The sequence below is a fragment of the Patella vulgata genome, chromosome 4, assembly GCF_932274485.2.
Source record: "Patella vulgata chromosome 4, xgPatVulg1.2, whole genome shotgun sequence".
In the NCBI taxonomy this organism is placed as follows: Eukaryota; Metazoa; Mollusca; class Gastropoda; family Patellidae; genus Patella; species Patella vulgata.
This window is the reverse complement of record NC_065882.2, coordinates 12,062,881-12,082,640: the sequence shown is the minus strand read 5'-3', so window position 1 is coordinate 12,082,640 and position 19,760 is coordinate 12,062,881.

Here is a 19,760-nt window from a genome sequence, read left to right as displayed (position 1 = left end):
ATTCTAAATTAGATTTGAAAGTATGAGGGTTATTCTCTCGGCCGCCATTTGATTAACGTCTTGATGTGCATTCGATAATAATAATAATAATAATAATAACGAAATTTATATTGCGCAACAATTCATCCCACTTGGGGGTGCTCTAGGCGCATGTAAGTGTTCAGGTGGGTTAATTATAGTGACTAAACAACCAGGTTTTCACACTTGATTTGAAGACAGACAATGTTTCACATTTCGAAGAAAGGTGGTAGCGAATTCCAAAGAATTGGTGCATTATACTGAAAAGTCCTTGAACCAAATTTCTTCATCTTATAAATCGGTACATCTAACAATAATTTATTCTCGGATCTCAGTGACCTTTTTGGTTGGTAGTGTGTCAAAAGATTCTGAAGATATCTTGGTGGTGTTTTATGTAATGTTTTGTATGTCAGAGTTAAAATTTTAAAGTTAATTCTCTCGCGCACTCGGAGCCAGTGAAGATTATTTAAGATGGGAGTGATGTGTGATTTTGATCTAGCTTTAGTCACAATTCATGCAGCACGATTTTGGATCCTTTGCAACAGGAAATTTGTTCATCAGTTACTCCAAAAAGTACGGCATTGCAATAGTCAATTCTGGACAGCACGAATGATCGAGCCAGTGCAGCAGCTGCACTTTCAGGTATAAGATGACGGATTGATCCTATTCTTCGAAGATGAAAATGGCAAATTTTGCAGATATTGTTTATGTGAGAGTTAAAACTGAGGTTTGAATCTAAGAACAGGCCAAGATTTTTCACAACATTTGATATCGGAGTATCTGAAGGCCATCTTTACACCAGAAAGGGCTAGTGGGTAATTTTGACTTTATCTTAAACTCCACTCATACATTAATACGGACTAAATAGGTGCTTTGCTCTGAAATTTGATTTCTTGTTACACTCTGACAACGAACGAGAATCATTGGAAATTGATTTGACTAAAGGTTTCTCATTTAGTCTTTTATTAGAAAAAGGACTAACTGGGATTTCCACATTGATTTAACTTGTGTTACTCATCTAGAATATACCCCAGAATGCAGCAAATCGTATCTATTTTTCCAATGTTTCTGCCACGCTTCACACAGAGCTGATCCCTACTCTTAAATCTTATTGAAGAATGCAAAATTACAAAGGAACAAAATGTAAGAAAACCTTTTAAAAACCTTTAAATGTAATTTTCTTTTATGGTTGATGGCGCATAATATTCCGTGTTTTGAAGCATTTTGATTATATTTTCTTGATAGAATGGCTTATCCATAACTCGACTATGGCTCCTTCCTTTATCTGCTCGTTTGACAATTATGTTTTGAATATTTCTCAGATTATTGAGAGCTTTCAATTCATCTTTATTGAGATTTTTAATGGTGGGTTTTGATTGAATTTTATGAGCTGCTATAGTTGTTAAGAATTTATCGAATTTTACATCTTTCCTGATTTTGGTGTAGAAGTAGATTTGTTTCGAGCCGGGCATTCGGGTTCTGGGGTTCGAGAATCATCCTCTCTGTTCAGACTGGAGTAAGCAACTATCATTTGAAGGTGTTGGGGTAAATTTTAGTCCCTTATTAAATAATAGGATATCATTCCTTCAGAGTTCAATGCCACTGGTATTCATCACTATTGGATCTGTTCAGATTCTTTTCCACCGCCCCGATTTCTGGTCTGACCCCGGCCTAATAAACGGTTTTCTTCGTTTGCTCGGATAGGCTTGTTTGAAGTTTCTGATTCCATTTTCCCTTGATCCCTTTTCCACTCTCTTACAACTTTCTCGTCGCATTCTTTACATTCCCGTTTCCATTCGAGCTCTAATTCTTCGTGAGTATCTCCATCTAGAGCCTTTTCTAGAAATAACAACATTATATCATTATCTATATTGGCACATCTAAGAGACAAATTTTTATTCAAAGTTTCAATTGTATATAATTTATCATCATATAGTAAATTTTAAATATTTATATATGTATAGGGTTTGATATGTGTTTTTAATTATATTTTCTGTGATATTTGTTTTTATTTACACATATAGATACATTTCTGTGATATGGTTTTAATTTGTCTCGCGAAATTCACCGTTATGTTTGGCGCAATATAGCCCGGTTGGAGCTGACGTGCCATAAAACCACATTTTATTTCATTTATATTGGCACATCTATTCTGGAAACATTCAGCATTTAATTCAATGCTTCCAATTTGCACCGTGAATTTTGTCCTTATGCCAATCATTGCCCTGGAACAGACTTCAACCGGAATCTGATTACCGGTATAGCAAAGATTTTTCGCGGCTGCACCACTCCTTGTGAAATGAAATGGAGTTTAACGTCCTACTGTTCTGCTCCTAACCTGGGCTAATGAAGACGGGCATACGCCATACAGTGTGCTATGAGGGAAATTTTGCCCGGGCAGCGGCACTACGGCCTACTCTTATATCGAATTCCAACTGCCAAGGGATCTTTTACGTGCTGCATCACTGACAAGGGAGAACCACGCCGGAAAATCTGGATAAACTTTCTCGGCCAATGCAGGGATCGAACACCCGACCTCCAGGCTAGCGAGCTAGCGTCTTACCCACTTAGACACGTGATCCCCGACCACTCCTTGTAAATTAATCATATTAAGAGCAGCAATTTACCACTCCTTGTAAATTGCTGCTCTTAATATAATTATTAATGTAAATCCGTCGATTTATCGGGGAAAAAACCCATGGAATTGGCTTTATTTTGTAGGTTTTGATGTTTGATGACTAAAAACCAATGTTGACATTTTTTCTGAGTAGGTCTTCATCGTATAGGAGGCCATTATTTGAGGTTAGCCATTTTGCGATAATATTCCAACTTGTTTTGTTTTATTTTCACCATATTTGTAATGTTATCGACATATCAACTGTGATTTGGCAATGCATTAATTTTGACAGGGGGCATGACTATATTTCAGATTTTTTTCCATCACTTCACAAAGATATTTCCAAGATGGCGACCATTTTTGGAGGGAAAATCGGACAATATATATGTTTTCGGGGTCCCAGATTACATTCCTGATATTTATAACTTTGTAAAATGATCACATATTCATATACTTAACATATTTCCAAGATGGCGGTCATTTTCGGCTGGAAAATGAGACGATGTGCAGATTTTGATTAAATAGTATTGTTTGGTCTCAATATATATGTTTACGGGGGTCTCTTAATAAGTACAAATATATTGTACTGTAGCTCATTGAGTTCCCGGATTTGAAATTATCTTGGGATTTACAAGGTGATGTCCCCTTGACGGGAGTTGCCGAGAACATCACCTCGTCATTTGGACGATAAAAACGACGTTCCGATTTGACAGCTGGAATTCGACAAAGAGTAATCAGAAACGCAGATGACCGAGCACCCCCCCCACCCACTGCATGACGTAAGCCGACATTAATTTTTAACATGTACTAACAGCTTTATCATTTCATACCGGATCAGTACATTCATTTCCAAAATTTGATAAACGGATCCTTCATAGTGAAACTTCTAACTAAATACCGTGCACAAGGTATATTATAATAGTTGACTGTTTTGATTGTGTCACAGGTGACATGAATATAGTTCATGAATAACTATTCATATTTTATTGTCTAAACGATAAAGAAAGACAACCTATGCGACTGATAAACACAGCAATAAGACGTAAACAAAATAAACACCAAACAAGCAACAAACATAGTTTGTTTATTTGCGATCATAGTTTTATTTTAATATCTTGATGGTTTAACTGGTTGCTTTAAAGAAGTAAAGAATAGTATATTGTAGTTGTTAGTATCTAGCTACTTTAAAGATGTACAGGTGAATATATTATAGTTGCTGGTTTATCCAAAACAAAATGACTTTCAAAAGAGGTACAACTATTAGTTGTTGGTTGAGAGAATAACACAAAGTGAACTTCCACAATAGATATCTGAAAATACGAATATGGTATATAAATACATTATAAATAAACTAGCCGTAATTATCCTTCCAAAATTTCGATATTTTTCGACATTTTGGCCATTTTAGTTGCCCATTTTGAAGTCTATCAAGTCCCAACTATGAATTGTTCCAAGTTTCACTAAACATGACAAACAGAACTTTTACTCACAGGGGGTGGGGAAGGGAGGTTGGGGGGTGGATGGCCGAATGGATAGCGCGTGCGCGCTGTATCATAAGGACTACCATGGTTTTGATTCCCGGTTGTACGTGACAAGGAGTAGGGTCGCTTATCCAATCTCGCGGGTTTGCTCCGGGTCCTCCAGTTTCCTCTCACTGCTAAAGAACCCTACGTGCAAGCGAATTCTTGAAAAAAAAATTGAACCATATGTTAGTCCCGAAAAGACCGGGTTTGTGTCGAGTTGACGTTACCCCCTCCCCCGCTCTCTCTCTCTCTTTCTGGGGATCACGTGGCTAAGTGGGTAAGACGCTAGCTCGCTAGCCTGGAGGTCGGGTGTTCGATCTCTGCATTGGCCGAGAAAGTTCATCCAGATTTTCCGGCGTGGTTCCCCCTTGTCAGTGATGCAGGACGGAGGGCCTGACAAGGACAGTTGTCTAGTCCTTCGGATGATACGAAAAACCGAGGTCCCGTGTATACATTGGAATGCACGTAAAAGATCCCTTGGCAGTTGGAATTCGATATAAGAGTAGGCGATAGTGCCGCTGCCCGGCAAAATTTCCCTCATAGCACACTGTATGGCGTATACCCGTCTTCATTAGCCCAGCATAGGAGCAGAACAGTAGGACGTTAAACCCCATTTCATTTCATTTCTGATTTCATATCGCCTACTCTTATATCGAATTCCAACTGCCAAGGGATCTTTTACGTGCATTCCAATGTATACACGTTACCTCGGTTTTCCGTATCATCCGAAGGACTAGACAGCTGTCCTAGTCAGGCCCTCCGTCCTGCATCACTGACAAGGGGAAACCACGCCGGAAAATCTGGATGAACTTTCTCGGCCAATGCAGGGATCGAACACCCGACCTCCAGGCTAGCGAGCCAGCGTCTTACCAACTTAGCCACGTGATCCCCCAGAAAGAAATCAGATATAGGAAATGAAAATACTTACCAGTAGAACAGCGAGTTAACGTCGAAGCCAAAATTAGGATGACGACCGGCACTACAGCTTTAATCATGTTGAATTTCAGAAGTTAATCACTACTGGTGAATATTCCGTTTCCGATCGATTTAAATACAAATTGGTGACACCGGCTATTGATGTTGTTGACAAACCCCCATGATTTATTTATCTTATGTATGACGCATATTCATGTTGAAATAAATTACTAGCGATGTGATAATAAACGCTTGATTAAATTTTAAATTCATTAACTTTTAGTTTATGTGTGTGCTTATTGCATTTAATATAGCGCTCATTATTGTCTGCACATACCAATATTCCTAAATCCAAATGTTTGTACGAATATGTACAAACAGAATCTCAGAATTATTTCACCAACTTAAAATTGTTTGACATGACGTCAACCGATAGACAACGTCTGACAGGAAATTTAGCCTCAGTCTTTCTTATATAGAAAGTATAGATATGTTAGCTATTAGTGCGGTACAATTACCATTTTGGGCGATTGTTTCGTATGGGCACCCTTTTACGTCAACATTATTCTATTTAATTGGACTAATCTGTGTACAAGATGACTGGACGATAGTACCCGACTTCCAGCACTTGATGATGGCAGGACCTGTACTGAAATTGTTTTGAAAATTGACACAGCGTTTGATAATTACACGCAAATGTTAGATGCTCAATAATGAATTTGATAGTACCCTACTGTCAGCAATTGATGATGGCAGGACCTGTCTTTGAGTTAGTCTAAGGAAGTTGAATCTTGCAAATTACCTACTTAACCAATTTCTGATTGTCACCCATTTGTTTAACCACTTCAATATATTAAACAGGGCACCTTTGATAGAACTAAAATAACCCCTATAGTAATACAAGGAAAGGGTGTGTGAAAAATTCTATCCCGTCGCTTTTGTTAATCACTTAATCTGTCATAGATACAACGGAAGTGAGATTGGGTTGACATAAAGATCGATTGTTCAGTTAAATAATCGTGACCCTCGAAACTGGGGGTCTCACAACCCAGTATAGAGCACAACAGGGTTTTCCTCTGAAAGTCTACGTTCTAGAAGTCTCACTTCTATGTTAAAATCAGGCGTCGTTGTATCTAACCCGGAGAAAGGAGTACTTGCGACCAAATTATCGAAGGGCGCCGGGCCTGTTATTAATACTGCCATGAGTATTGTTTTTTAATGAATATAGACAAGCAGTATTGACATTTATCATTATAAAAAGGTATTATTTTGTAAAATTAAAATAGGATAATATTTGTTATTTGATGAGCTCACTGAACAACCCTGGCCAATACAAAGGTTAACGATCTCTATTAAAGTTGTATTGTGTACGTGCTAAATCTTACTAGTGTAGATCTGTCGACTGGCCGCATATATTCTACAAATCATCTATTAAACATTTATTCAAATGCCAAGCTCCTAATCAACCATCTAGACCATAGGATGTTTTATCAACGAATTTTAATACAATTGCTAATAATTGAATTATAAAATGGATAATCGAGACTTCGTTTATTATCGCAACAACCGTTATAATGGCAATCGAGACTAAGGTATTTTTCAAACTGATGTTATTGACCGTTGACTGAAATTTTCAATATATTGTTTGTTGGTATTGGCGATAAAAGCAAAACACATTTCCTAGTAGCTGTAAAATGTATTTCAAATGCAATATACCACCCGTTTATTGATTTGTCGTATCATATTTTTCCTCAAGAACGAACAATAACTTGTTCATTAAACTTTTCGTATTTTATTTCACTTTATTGTTGGCGATATTTAATAATTCTATTGACTGGAATGAAAAAGGTGTTTAACCTGAATCATTAGAATACTGAAAAATAAAATAAAATAACGAACTATCAATATGAACCGCTTGAAAGGGTGGTGAAGGTGTATGACTTGAGACTTAGTGATCAAAATAATTAAAAAATTATCAATGAATCGTGCAAAATGTAATGGAAATATACACAGCGAAAATATAATAGCAACATCCGAATGTTCATGCGCTCAAGACAAATATGCTGGTCATATCTACCAGTGACAGTTGCCAATGGTGTACGTAACAAACCCATGGCGCAAGCAAAACACGACCCCCTTGTGCCATAAAAAGCATTTTTGGGAACTCATCGATAGTGGGGACTCAGTCATTGCTTTGATATAATTTTAAAATCGGCGTGTTCATAGTCTATATGTCACAATGTCAATGAGAAAGATTGCATGACAGTTGGGCCACCATCCCTGGGCCATTAGTAGATTCTTGCGAAAAAATGGTCGTCAAAAGAAGATGCAGCTCCTTTGAGACTTGTGCGACATCACCCATTAGCGTCAGTTATATCTCGTAGAACTGTTCGTAATCAGTTCTTTCATGGTGTTGGTTTTTTTCGTTCACATGACTGTAGCTTCAACTGGCAATCAGATAGTGTTTTCAAATAAAAAAACTAATCCGGTTATACGATTAGTCGGGACCCTGCAAGCTCCCCCCCCCCCTATCGCCCATTTCTTTCTTCTTCAACGGTACATAAAAATTTGATTTTTTTTGTGACGAAGAAGTCTGTTACTACTTTTGATGCTAACCTGGGACTGAAAAAAGACTGGAAATACCTGTTAACACGCATGAAATCGGTCTGCTAACCTGTTATAAATTAATCCTGCTACGTTAGTTTTCTACAGTCTATGAATCTGCTAACCAGTAATACTGTGTGTTCAATACCTGTAAACCAGTCTGATCAGTTCTGCTAACCTGTGAGTGACAATTTGCTTATCTGTATTTTTTAACTGAACCGTAAATAAAAATGTCGGAATCTGAGGAAGTAAAAGATTTAGTTTTCGAAGCAAAGATGAAGAGACAAAACTGTAAAGATAGTATTACTAGACTAGGAAACGTGCTTGATAGATTAATTAATTACTGTACTGAAATTGTTTTGAAAATTGACACAGTGTTTGATAATCTTGTAGAAAAACATACTGATTACAGGCAAATGTTAGATGCTCATAATGAATTTGATACTGTAGTACCCTACCTGTCTGTGAGTTAGTCGATGAAAGTTGAATCTTGCAAAATACCTACTTAACCAATTTCTCGTTGTCACCCATTTGTTTAACCACTTCAATATATTAAACAGGGCACCTTTGATAGAACGAAAATAACCCCTACAAGGAAAGGGTGTTTGAAAAATTCTATCCCGTCGCTTTTTTAAAATAACTTAATCTGTCATAGATACAACGAAAGTGAGATTGGGTTGACATAAAGATCGATTGTTCAGTTAAATAATCGTGACCCTCGAAACTGGGAGTCTCCCAACCCAGCGATCAGTATAGAGCACAACAGGGTATTCCTCTGAAAGTCTACGTTCTAGAAGTCTCACTTCTATGTTAAAATCAGGCGCCGTTGTATCTTACCTGGAGAAAGGAGTACTTGCGGTCAAATTATCGAAGGGCGCCGGGCCAGTTATCACACTGCCATGAGTATTATGTTTTTTAATGAATATAGACGAGGAGTATTGACATTTATCATTATAAAAAGGTATTATTTTATAAAATTAAAATAGGGTGTTTTTTGTTATTTGATGAGCTCACTGAAAAACCCTGGTTACTTGGCCAATACAAAGGTTAACGATCTCTCTTAACGATGTATTGTGTACGTGCTAAATCTTACTAATGTAGATCTGTCGATTGACCTCATATATTCTACAAATCATCTATTAAACATTCATCCAAATGCCAAGCTCTTAATCAACCCTCTAGACCATAGGATGTTTTGATTTTCAACGAATTTTAATACGATTGCCAATAATTGAATTATAAAATAGATAATCGAGACGAGACTTCGTGTATTATCGCAACAACCGTAACAATGACAATCGAGACTACAGTATTTTTCAAAAAGTAATAACTCGGCTCAGACTGAAGTTATTTGACTGGAATTTTCAATATATTATTTACTGGCATTGGCGTAAAAAAGCAAAACACATTTGAATCCAGGAGCTAATGACAAAATAATATGGTTATCAGTTACAAAAGGTTTGACCCCCCCCCCCAAAAAAAAAAAAAAAATTGGTAGCAGGTGTCAGTACGAGTAAAGATCAATTGGTCAGATCGGGCACTGAAAGGTATTTTACAGCTACTAGTCCTAGTAGCTATAAAATACCTTTCAAATGCAATATACCACCCGGTTATCGACTGATCGTATATCTTTCCCCAAGAACGAGCAATAACTTGTTTATTAACCTTTCGTATATTATTTCACGTTATTGTTGGTGATATTTAATTATTCTATTGACACGCTTGGAATCGTGAATCATTTGAAAATTAAACGAGGGCATCGCTAACGCTGCAACATAGAAGATAATTATGAATGTAGTAATATTCTTAATAATGATTTGGACTCAATTAAGACTTGGGCAGCCAAGTGGAAAGTTACCTTCAACCCAACAAAAACAACTTCCATGACTTTCTCCCGAAAACATGTGCCAACTAATATTGAACTGAATTTCAATGGGACTGAACTTAAAGACGTTGACGAACATAAACATCTCGGAATAATATTTTATAAAAGCTGTAAATGGTCTTCCCATGTAAATTATGTTATTACCAAAGCCAGTATGACTATCGAATGTTTACGCAGTTTCAAATACAGAATCTCGCGTAAATCACTTGAAGTTATTTACAAAAGTTTTATTCTGCCAATATTTGACTACGCTGACGTGGTGTGGAATAACTGTAGTCAGGACGACGTCGCTAAACTTGAAAAACTACACTTGGACGCATTACGCACTATTACAGGCCTTGTTAGAGGCACTTCGCACAAACAACTCTATGTCGAATCTGGCCTTCCATCTCTCAAAGATAGGAGGTATATGCACAAGCTTGTCTTATTTTATAAAATGTCCAAAAATCAAACCCCCGTATATTTAAGTAACCTTGTACCCTCAAACGTTACTGATTTAAATCCTTATCCAGTGCGAAATCAAAACCAATATAGAAAAATTCATGCTAAAAGTTTGTTATATGAAAACTCTTTTCTTCCGTCGGTAATTGACGAATGGAATACTTTGACTGAAAGAATCAAAGTCGCCCAAAATATTTCTACCTTTAAGTGGGAGTTGTATAATATTACCGGCGAGGTTAAAATCCCAAGATATTATAACTATTTTGGCGAACGTCAGTATACCAACTGATCCATTGCAGAATTCGTAACAACAAAAGTAATTTAAACTTCATAAATTCCTTATGAATATTAGTGATAACCCAATATGCTCATGTGGCCATCAAATAGTGTATCCCGAACATTATTTTCTGTACTGTAATAATTATTCAGCTATCCGCAATGTTACTATTAATAAACTGCCATATGACCAACGGTCTATCATTTGTTTAATTAAAGGTAACAATGATCTTGGTGATGACGTAAACGAAAATATATTCCAGATAGTTCATGAGTATTTAAAACTAACAAAACGTTTTGACACATAGAAAATCATTTTTGCGAACGACTGGAATACGTCTTTAAATAAATAAATAAACAATAATTTCTCTTTAACCCTCTTTGTGTCACTTGTTGAAATAGTGGTAGGAAAATTATGTCCTTTGTATAGAGTAACGTTTGGGAGTAATACATTACATTTTTGGTTGAACATTTCAAAAATTTGCATTTTTGACTAAATTTGGGCATGTAACCATATGGCAACAATGTGTATTTCACATAATATGTGTTTGTGACAAATGGCCACATTGCTTAATTTGGTACTGAAAAACTTTATTATAAAAAGGCTTTAAATATCAGAGGGAAACTTTATTGAAGTCTTTGACACTAACAATATTCATGAAACACATGACTTGAATACTTTTAACATTAAATTGATTGTATGAAAGTCCACAAAACAGTTGCGTACATTATTCAAGTGTTCGATCCCTGCATTGGCCGAGAAAGTTCATCCAGATTTTCCGGCGTGGTTTCCCCTTGTCAGTGATGCAGGACGGGGGGCCTGACAAGGACAGCTGTCTAGTCCTTCAGATGATACGAAAAACCGAGGTCCCGTGTATACATTGGAATGCACGTAAAAGATCCCTTGGCAGTTGGAATTCTATATAAGAGTAGGCGATAGTGCCGCTGCCCGGGCAAAATTTCCCTCATAGCACACTGTATGGCGTATGCCCGTCTTCATTAGCCCAGAATAGGAGCAGAACAGTAGTAGGACGTTAAATCCCATTTCATTTCATTTCGTTTCGTTCGGAGAGGGGTTCTGTATAGGGTGGTGGCCATATCACCCATATGTTTGTTGTAAGCTTTAATAATATTCGGGGCTTCTACTGGAACCCGTACGTTTATCACCACCTACTTCATCATCATTATAATCACCATCATGTTCTACTTCATCATCATTATTATCACAATCGTCATCAGATGAAGTATCCTCATTGGCTGTTTCAGGTTGAAATTCATCCTCGTTTTCACTATCTGTGACATCTTCGTCCACAGATATGTCACCAGAAACAGGCACTACCGCCTTAGCGCGTCTTCCATAAAAGGTGTGAGCAGCAAATGACATGATCCAATTCTGAAAATGTCAAAAACATGTTATTTATTATTTAATACCTTATAAAACTGTATAGTACTTTACAGTACTTTGTTGCACAATGTTACCAAATGTTACAGTCTATACATAACTATAAGTTACACTGTTGCCATATGGCTACACATAAATAATTCTGTCCAGTGCACAAAATACATAGGCCACACATTAGAATGCTGTATACGTTATTGAAGCAGGTAAAATAAACTTATTTATGGAAGTATTACTCACCTTGAAATCAGAAGGCTTGGCAGCAAAACAGACGAGACAATTTCGGTAAAAACTATGACGCGAAGATGGCCTGGCATTAGGCTTACCACGATGTATTGACATCAGCCTGGAGAGAAAGATATCAGTGCGCATGCAGAGTGTCTTGTGGCTACATTGTACGTATTTGGTTACAAAATTCATCAACAAAATATTTTGTTGGTGGGCGGGTTGATGATAAGTTGTAGGAGCCATATGGCTACAAAATGACAAAAAGGGTTAACTTTAACTGTATATCTAATGCAATTTAGTTAGTTGGCGTGGTGGTTAGAACGGCTTGTTACTCATTTATTTATCTTATTAATTTACATTGTTGAATTGAACTTTCGATATCAAGAAACGAGTACATTATCATATTCTTGAAATATCAAAAGTAAATAACATAAACATATATGAAGCAAATTTATATAAGCTTTTAGCTTGTTTTTGTATCATATCTTTAAAACTGTATGATATTTTATGAATAAATATTGTTTAAACCAACGCTGCAACATACGTCCATATTCCTGCTTTGATTGATATGGTACTTTTTAAAATAAAAGAGAATGAAATATGAAATGGCTGTAATATGACAAGAGGCAAAGAAGGCTAGGCGTTGGGTTTGTTTTGCCAAATTTACAGACAAAATGTTAACAAAAAAGTGGGCGTGACACCGCCCCAGTGGATCAGGGCATGCACCAAAATAAATAGTTGCTGTCTTTACGGTAGAGGGAATAAATATGCAAAGTTCCAAAATGATCCATTCATTCTTTGCAATGTCTTAACACAAACTTGTGTAGATTTATAAAACCTTGTGTGTGTTTTCATATAATTAATTACGTCGAATTTTAAGATAACTATCATTATGTTACTTTATTATCTGTAACAATATGATTTTTATTTATTGAGAAAATCTGGGTGGGATTGGGGAACTGGCTTTGGGATTGGGGAACTCGCTTTGGGATCTGGCTTAGCCTATATGTAAAACCCCTTTTCCTGAATTTGAATGTCTAGGAATTCAGTTGATTTCTATAATATTTGTAACTATCTAAAACCTTATATTAATTATTACAAACATTAAGTAGAGATCGCCGAGTATGCATAGTGCGATGCGTTTAATATATCTTTTAAAACAACCTATTTTATAACAGTATACTGATATAAAGAGATCAAAGTTTCAGTCAATTATTATCTAATTATAAACTATTTATTTAATTAGACATAATAAAAGATTATTCTGATTCTACTCTTTGTTTATTTTCACATCTTGTCTCAGACAATAGACAGGTTATAACAATGTCTGCATTTGGAAGTGTCTGATTGATATCGCCCCAATAAACTTGACACATCAAAGAAAATTGTCGTTGGATGTGAAAATTAGAACAATAGTGTTACATCTAGATTTTAAAAAATGTCTGGATGGGCGTGGAAATAGTCGAGTTAATCTTTTTATTTAATTTAATTGGTTCATTAATCGAATTTTGACATTTATTGCTTACCTGTAAATGACCAATCAAAATGAATGACTTTTAAAAAATGGAAGAAATATTTATTGCAGTATTTTGCGATATTAAACCCTATTGTACTACAAAAGTTAACTGGATTAGTATCGATTAATTACATAGTCCGGTGTTAGAACCAACTCCAAAGGTGATATTGTTATGAAAAATGTATGTTCAGAAAACTCCAGAATTGCACTGCTGTTTTTATTAGAGTTAACCAATGTATGTTAATAACAGGCAAATGGCCTACACATGAACATAAACAGTCAAAAGTGTTTATGTTCATGTCAAAGGTGAAAATGGACGTTTTTTGATTTTTGTCTTAATAATGAGTAATTGCTCCACCAATCCAATTGTATATTTACAATAACTGGAAATAGTCTGATTTGATGCTTTAAACATAATCAGTGAAAATATTGATTTACAACATCAACTTTCTACCAACCATTAATTATTACCGGAAACCTCACATTTAGTAATAAATAGATTATTTTAAATGAAAATTTTACCTACAAAACAAACCAACAGGTTGATGACCCCCGCCGAAAGAGAGAGAGAGAGAGAGGGGGAAATGGGGTTTAACGTTCACTCGACACAAACTAGGTAATTTTGGGAATAACACATGGTTCAATTTTATTTCAATGATTCGCGTAGGGGTCTTTAACATTGAGAGGAGGTTGGACGGGCGATCCTACTCCTTGTCACGAACAGCGCGAAACCACATCAGTTGACTTAATGACCGACCTTATGATACAGCGCGCTCGTGCTAACCATTCGGCCATCCAACCCCCGTCCACCGCCGAAATCCGAAAATAAATAGATGACACATATTAATTAATTGCACATTATCTTTTTGAAAAGTATCGAGCAATCATACTGATTTATCTATCTATACTTCGTCTGAACATAAAATGTTCACAATCAAACTTAGTCATGGTTTTGAAGTACCTGGTAGTGAGACTATACACCAAATGTTTTCATCACTCTCCGTCAGTGACAATCAAAGTGATCTTGTCCCAAAGTATTGACCAATAAAATTGCTTATCTCTGCTTAGATTTAGTGGGAAATGTTAATCATTGAACTCAATCAAGACATTCACCTAATGAACATATATATCAAATTTAAACATTCGATTTGTTTGGGATTATTGACTTATGACGTCTGTTTTATCTTTTTCTTACTTCTATTGCCCGTATCGTTAATAAATGAAGCCAAGTTTGTTGTTACAATTTATAATTGCGTATATATTGTTTGGTTTGTCGAAAGTCAGTTATCATCAAATCACATGCCATGGGTCGTAAGCGAAAAATTGAACAGCCTTCGTCAACGTCCGATAGAAGAATGTCAGATTATTTTAGTATATCACGACCAAAATGCTTCAAGTCTACAGATGATACTGACATGATCAGCTCTCGTCCATCTAATATTATTACATCCTTGAATGTTGAAGCGATATCAACTTCTACAATAGGTCTGCATTAGACTACCTCAAAAGTTCGCGACAGAGAAAAATTTTGAAACAGAAAAATCTTAAAGAGGCATTATGGGAGATTAGATAAAGAACTGACAGATCACACTATAATAGTTAAAAATAGATAACGTGGATAGAATATGCTGGGAATTTCAGTCAAATTGCTCAACTCTGAACCGCGATATTAGCTTTTGAATTTTAGGCCCAGCCTCGATCATCATTACTAAAGTCGGTACAATAAAAAAACATAGTCTCGATTATCCATTTTTGTTTAAGCGCATACTGAAAAGGTAGATCTTTGAAACATGAATGGAAATTTTCAGATATACAGATATTCATTCAAAACAAATACACTGTGTTATTTAATGTTACTAAGTAATGGGAAAGTGGTTAGCCAAGATGTTGAAAAAAGCTTTCAAAAAATGGGCTTCTGCAAAGCAGAGTAGAATATTGTAAATTGTAATATCATATGTATATTGTATGTACTTATGTAAAAAGAAAATACTGAAAAAATCTAATAGATATTTGTTCTTTATTTTGGCGGAGAAAATATATGGCTAATAAATTTAAATGAAAATTTGGCGGAAAAAAAATGAAACCCAGAGTGAGCACTGATTCTACCTCAATTAAAAGCAGCTCTCACCCAATTATAAACAAAGTTATCGTGTCATGGTCTCAACCAATCCAATTGCTTAACCTACGTGGAATATGCGCATGGTCAAACTCGTTAAGGCATTCACACAATAGACACCTACACCAAATTTGAACGTTCTACCTCAATTAGAAAGAGAGTTATTGTGTTTCAAAGTCTCGACCAATCAGATTGAAGTCCCTACTTTACCTAAGCAGAAAATGCGCAGCATCGAACTTTGGTGGGTACGGTATTGATGTAATGAAACTATACACATTTGGTAACTACGGTATTGATGTAATGAAACTATACACGGAGTTTCACCACCACCACTCAATTACAATCATAGTTATCGAGCTCCAATGTCTCCACCAATCAAACTGCTTATCGCTCTGCTTATACCCTGAGCTGAAAATGCTCATTGTCGTACTTAGTCAAGGTATTGATATGCCGAAATACACTGGATTAGGACCAAAGTTATCGTGTCCCAAAGCATCAATCAATCAAATTGTTCATCTCGGCTTACCCTAAGCAGTGAAAACACATTTTTGCCCCCCGTTTTGTAAATTTGAATCAAGAAATGTGTTGCCAAGGGTAGTAAACTAACCTTAAAAGTATAATTTAGGCAAATCACCCATAAAATTATAATCAATATAACCGCAGAAAACACAAGCACAAATTGATATCTCTTCTCATTTATACGACAAGTTAGATATGACAATGTTATTGTTCTAAGGGATTGATTTCGACAAAGAAAATAAATATATTCCACTCCTTTAAATATACATTATGAGAGATTCGATAACGAGTTGGCAGTTCTCACTGTAATAGTTAAAAACTAGATAATGTAAAGGCAATTTGCTGAAAATTGCATTCAAATTGATCCACTATGAACCGAGAACTAAGCGATTGAAATTTTTCCGCCTAGCCTCGATCATCATTACTAAAGTCAGTACGATAAACAGCATAGTCTCGATTAATTTAATCGTTAAATCGTGAAGGAAAGTTATGCAGTAAATCGGCTCATAATCCACTAAAGATCGTAAGCTAGCGATGCCATCTAGAGTTGATTATGGTCTGGATAGGTTAATTAATGTCTAATTAATCATTTAGATAACATTTCAGGCCTACAGAAAGACCTGAAATAGGCAGATTTAGCTCTTGCATAATGTATGTTTAATCTTATATTTTGTTATTCATTATTGTTAATGCAAACACAACGAACATGATATGATGCAATGTAAAAATTAGAGAAAACAAAAATTGAAAAGAAAAACGAATTCCATTTTTATCTTAAAGTTCTATAAAACTTGAAAAATACTTCCTAAAATTTAATTTAGTAATTAATGAACTTTCATCTCATGTTTGAAGTGACTAAGATGGTAAGGCGCTGGCTCGCTAGCCTGGAGGTCGGGTGTTAGATCCCTGCATTGGCCGAGAAAGTTCACCCAGATTTTCCGGTGTGGTTCCCCCTTGTCAGTGATGCAGGACGGAGGGCCTGGCAAGGACAGCTGTCTAGTCGTTCGGATGAGACGAAAAACCGAGGTCCCGTGTACACATTGGCGTGCACGCAAAAGATCACTTGACAGTTGGAATTCGATATAAAAGTAGGCCGTAGTGCCGCTGTCCGGGCAAAATTTCTCTCATAGCACACTGTATGGCGTATGCCCGTCTTCATTAGCCCAGTTTGGAACAAAACAGTAGGACGTTAAATCCCATTTCATTTCGAAAAGACGAGGATTTTTAGAACAGGAATGTGCAATTATGAATAAGGTCGAGTGAAGCAATAAATACTCAAATTTTAAACTGTATCTACTAAACCAGCGGTTGCTATAGATAACAGCTCATTCTGAAATGGAATCAACCGAAATATTTACAAAATCAATTTACTGAATTAATTTGTAAAAGAAACAAACTAATTTAAACTAAAATAGCGGAAATGACTGTTGCGATTGAATATTTGGGCTTGCCTCGATTATCATTACTAAAGTCGGTAGGATAAAAAACATAGTCTCGATTATCCAATTTTTGGTTTAATTATGAATGGAAGTCGAATAGCAAATCGGAACGTAACCCAATAAACATCGCAGGCTAGCGATACCATCGAGAGTTGATTTTGGTCTGGATAAGTTAATTAATGTCTAATTAATAATTTAGATAACAATTTAATGAAAGACCTGCAATAGGCAGATTTAGCTCTTGCATAATGTATGGTTAAATAGTCAGTTGGTCAATGTAAAAATATAGAAATTATTAGATGAAAAGTTAAAATGTCTCACCACCACAAAATGGATTCTATATATTGTGTTTCCTGGCTACATGAAATTTAAAATGCTTTTCCCGACGTTTTTTTTCCGGAGCAATTTGTACAGTAATCCTATGACAATAGGATGAGACACAAGTTTTGCAACTTATTAAAGGAGCTAAATCGCTAATATTTGAGACCTAGAAATGGACGCATATAATAATGTAATTGAACGTATATAAACTGATTTACATTTAATCCTGTCTGTTTTTACTGTAATTTCTAATCAGTTACGTTCAGCGAAATACGCGAGAAGTCTCAGTCTCTAGCATCTGGTTATTCCAGTCTACACCGATAATATTTATTGCGCATGCTCTCCAGATAAGAATATGGCGTTACCGTTTGAGATGACACGTGGAATAATATGTCTAGCCTTTCTTCGAGTCCCTTGTTACAAATGGCGCTGAAACGCATAATGCATTATGGTACACGATTCGTGTACCAATGGTAAAATTTTATTTTGTCTTAAATATTGGATATCAGAAGCCCATCTTTTAATACAACATCAATGTTGATTTAAATTGACAAATAATTCCTGTTTTCATTGTCGAAGACTTTAGATGATAAGGCGTTACAGACTTAAAGCATATTACAATAAGATACATTTAACTCATGCTTTCATCAATGAAGATGGGCATACGCCATACAGTGTGCTATGAGGGAAATTTTGCCCGGACAGGGGAACTACGGCCTACTCTTATGTCGAATTCCAACTGTCAAGGCATCTTTTACGTGCACGCTAATGTGTACACGGGACCTCGGTTTTTCGTCCCATCCGAACGACTAGACAGCTGTCCTGGAATGAAGACGGAGGTGGGGGTAAGCTTAAGATCATAACTCTGTCATTATAATAATGATAATAATAATAATAATGAGAGATTAGATAAAGAGCTGGCAGTTCGCACTATAATAGTTAAAAACTAGATAATGTAAAGGGACTTTGCTGAAAATTTTAGTGAAATTGATCCACTCTGAACCGATAATTTAGAAATTGAATTTTGGGCCTAGCCTCGATCATCATTACTAAAGTCGGTACGATAAAAACAGTTTCGATTATCCCGGAGAAAACCCACGAGGTTGGACAGGCGACCCTACTCCTTGTCACGCACAACCGGAGAATCGAAACCACGCCAGTTGACTCAATGACAGACTTTATGATACAGCGCACACGTGCTACCCATTCAGCCATCCATCCCCCTAAAATTATCCCAAAATGGCCTCTCTCTCTCTCCTCTCTGTCTGTCTCTCTCTCTCCCTCACTCTCTCTCTCTCTCTCTCTCTGACGGAAATCAAAGAGATCAAGCCATTGTAAGCCAGTAATTATCTTAATTACTACTCATGATTTGTTTAGTGATGCTAACAACAAGGCGATTAGCAGTTCGTTAAATGGCTACGGCAACGGTAACAATCTGTATTTTCATCACGATCAGAAGCAGACCAATGATTAATTAGCCGTTATCACGAGTTCGACATACATAGGAAATTGAATGACTGATTGGCCCTATTACTTAGTATAATTTTACGGAATTAAAAGCAAAAAGTTGATTCGTTTAAAATACGTTGTGTACGCGCCAGTGTTAGTTCCTGGTTATTATTTGTTATATTTACTCGGATAGTAAGGCCGGTGATTTGCACATGCCCAAAGCGGTGAAAAATTGTTCCTGAATTTACAGAAGCAAATACTATAGTGAGAAAAGGGTAAGCTTTATATTACCAGATTTTGTAATATGTTTTCTACAAATGCAATTTCTTTTCAAGCGGTGTCGATTCGTTCGGGACAGTGTCTGGCAAGGGACAACGTATAGTCGTTTGGGTGGGGCGTAAAACAGAGGTGCCATGTACACTTTGGCGTGCACGTAACAGAATCCCTGACAGAATGAATTATATATAAGAATAGCTCAAAGTGCTGCTGTCCGG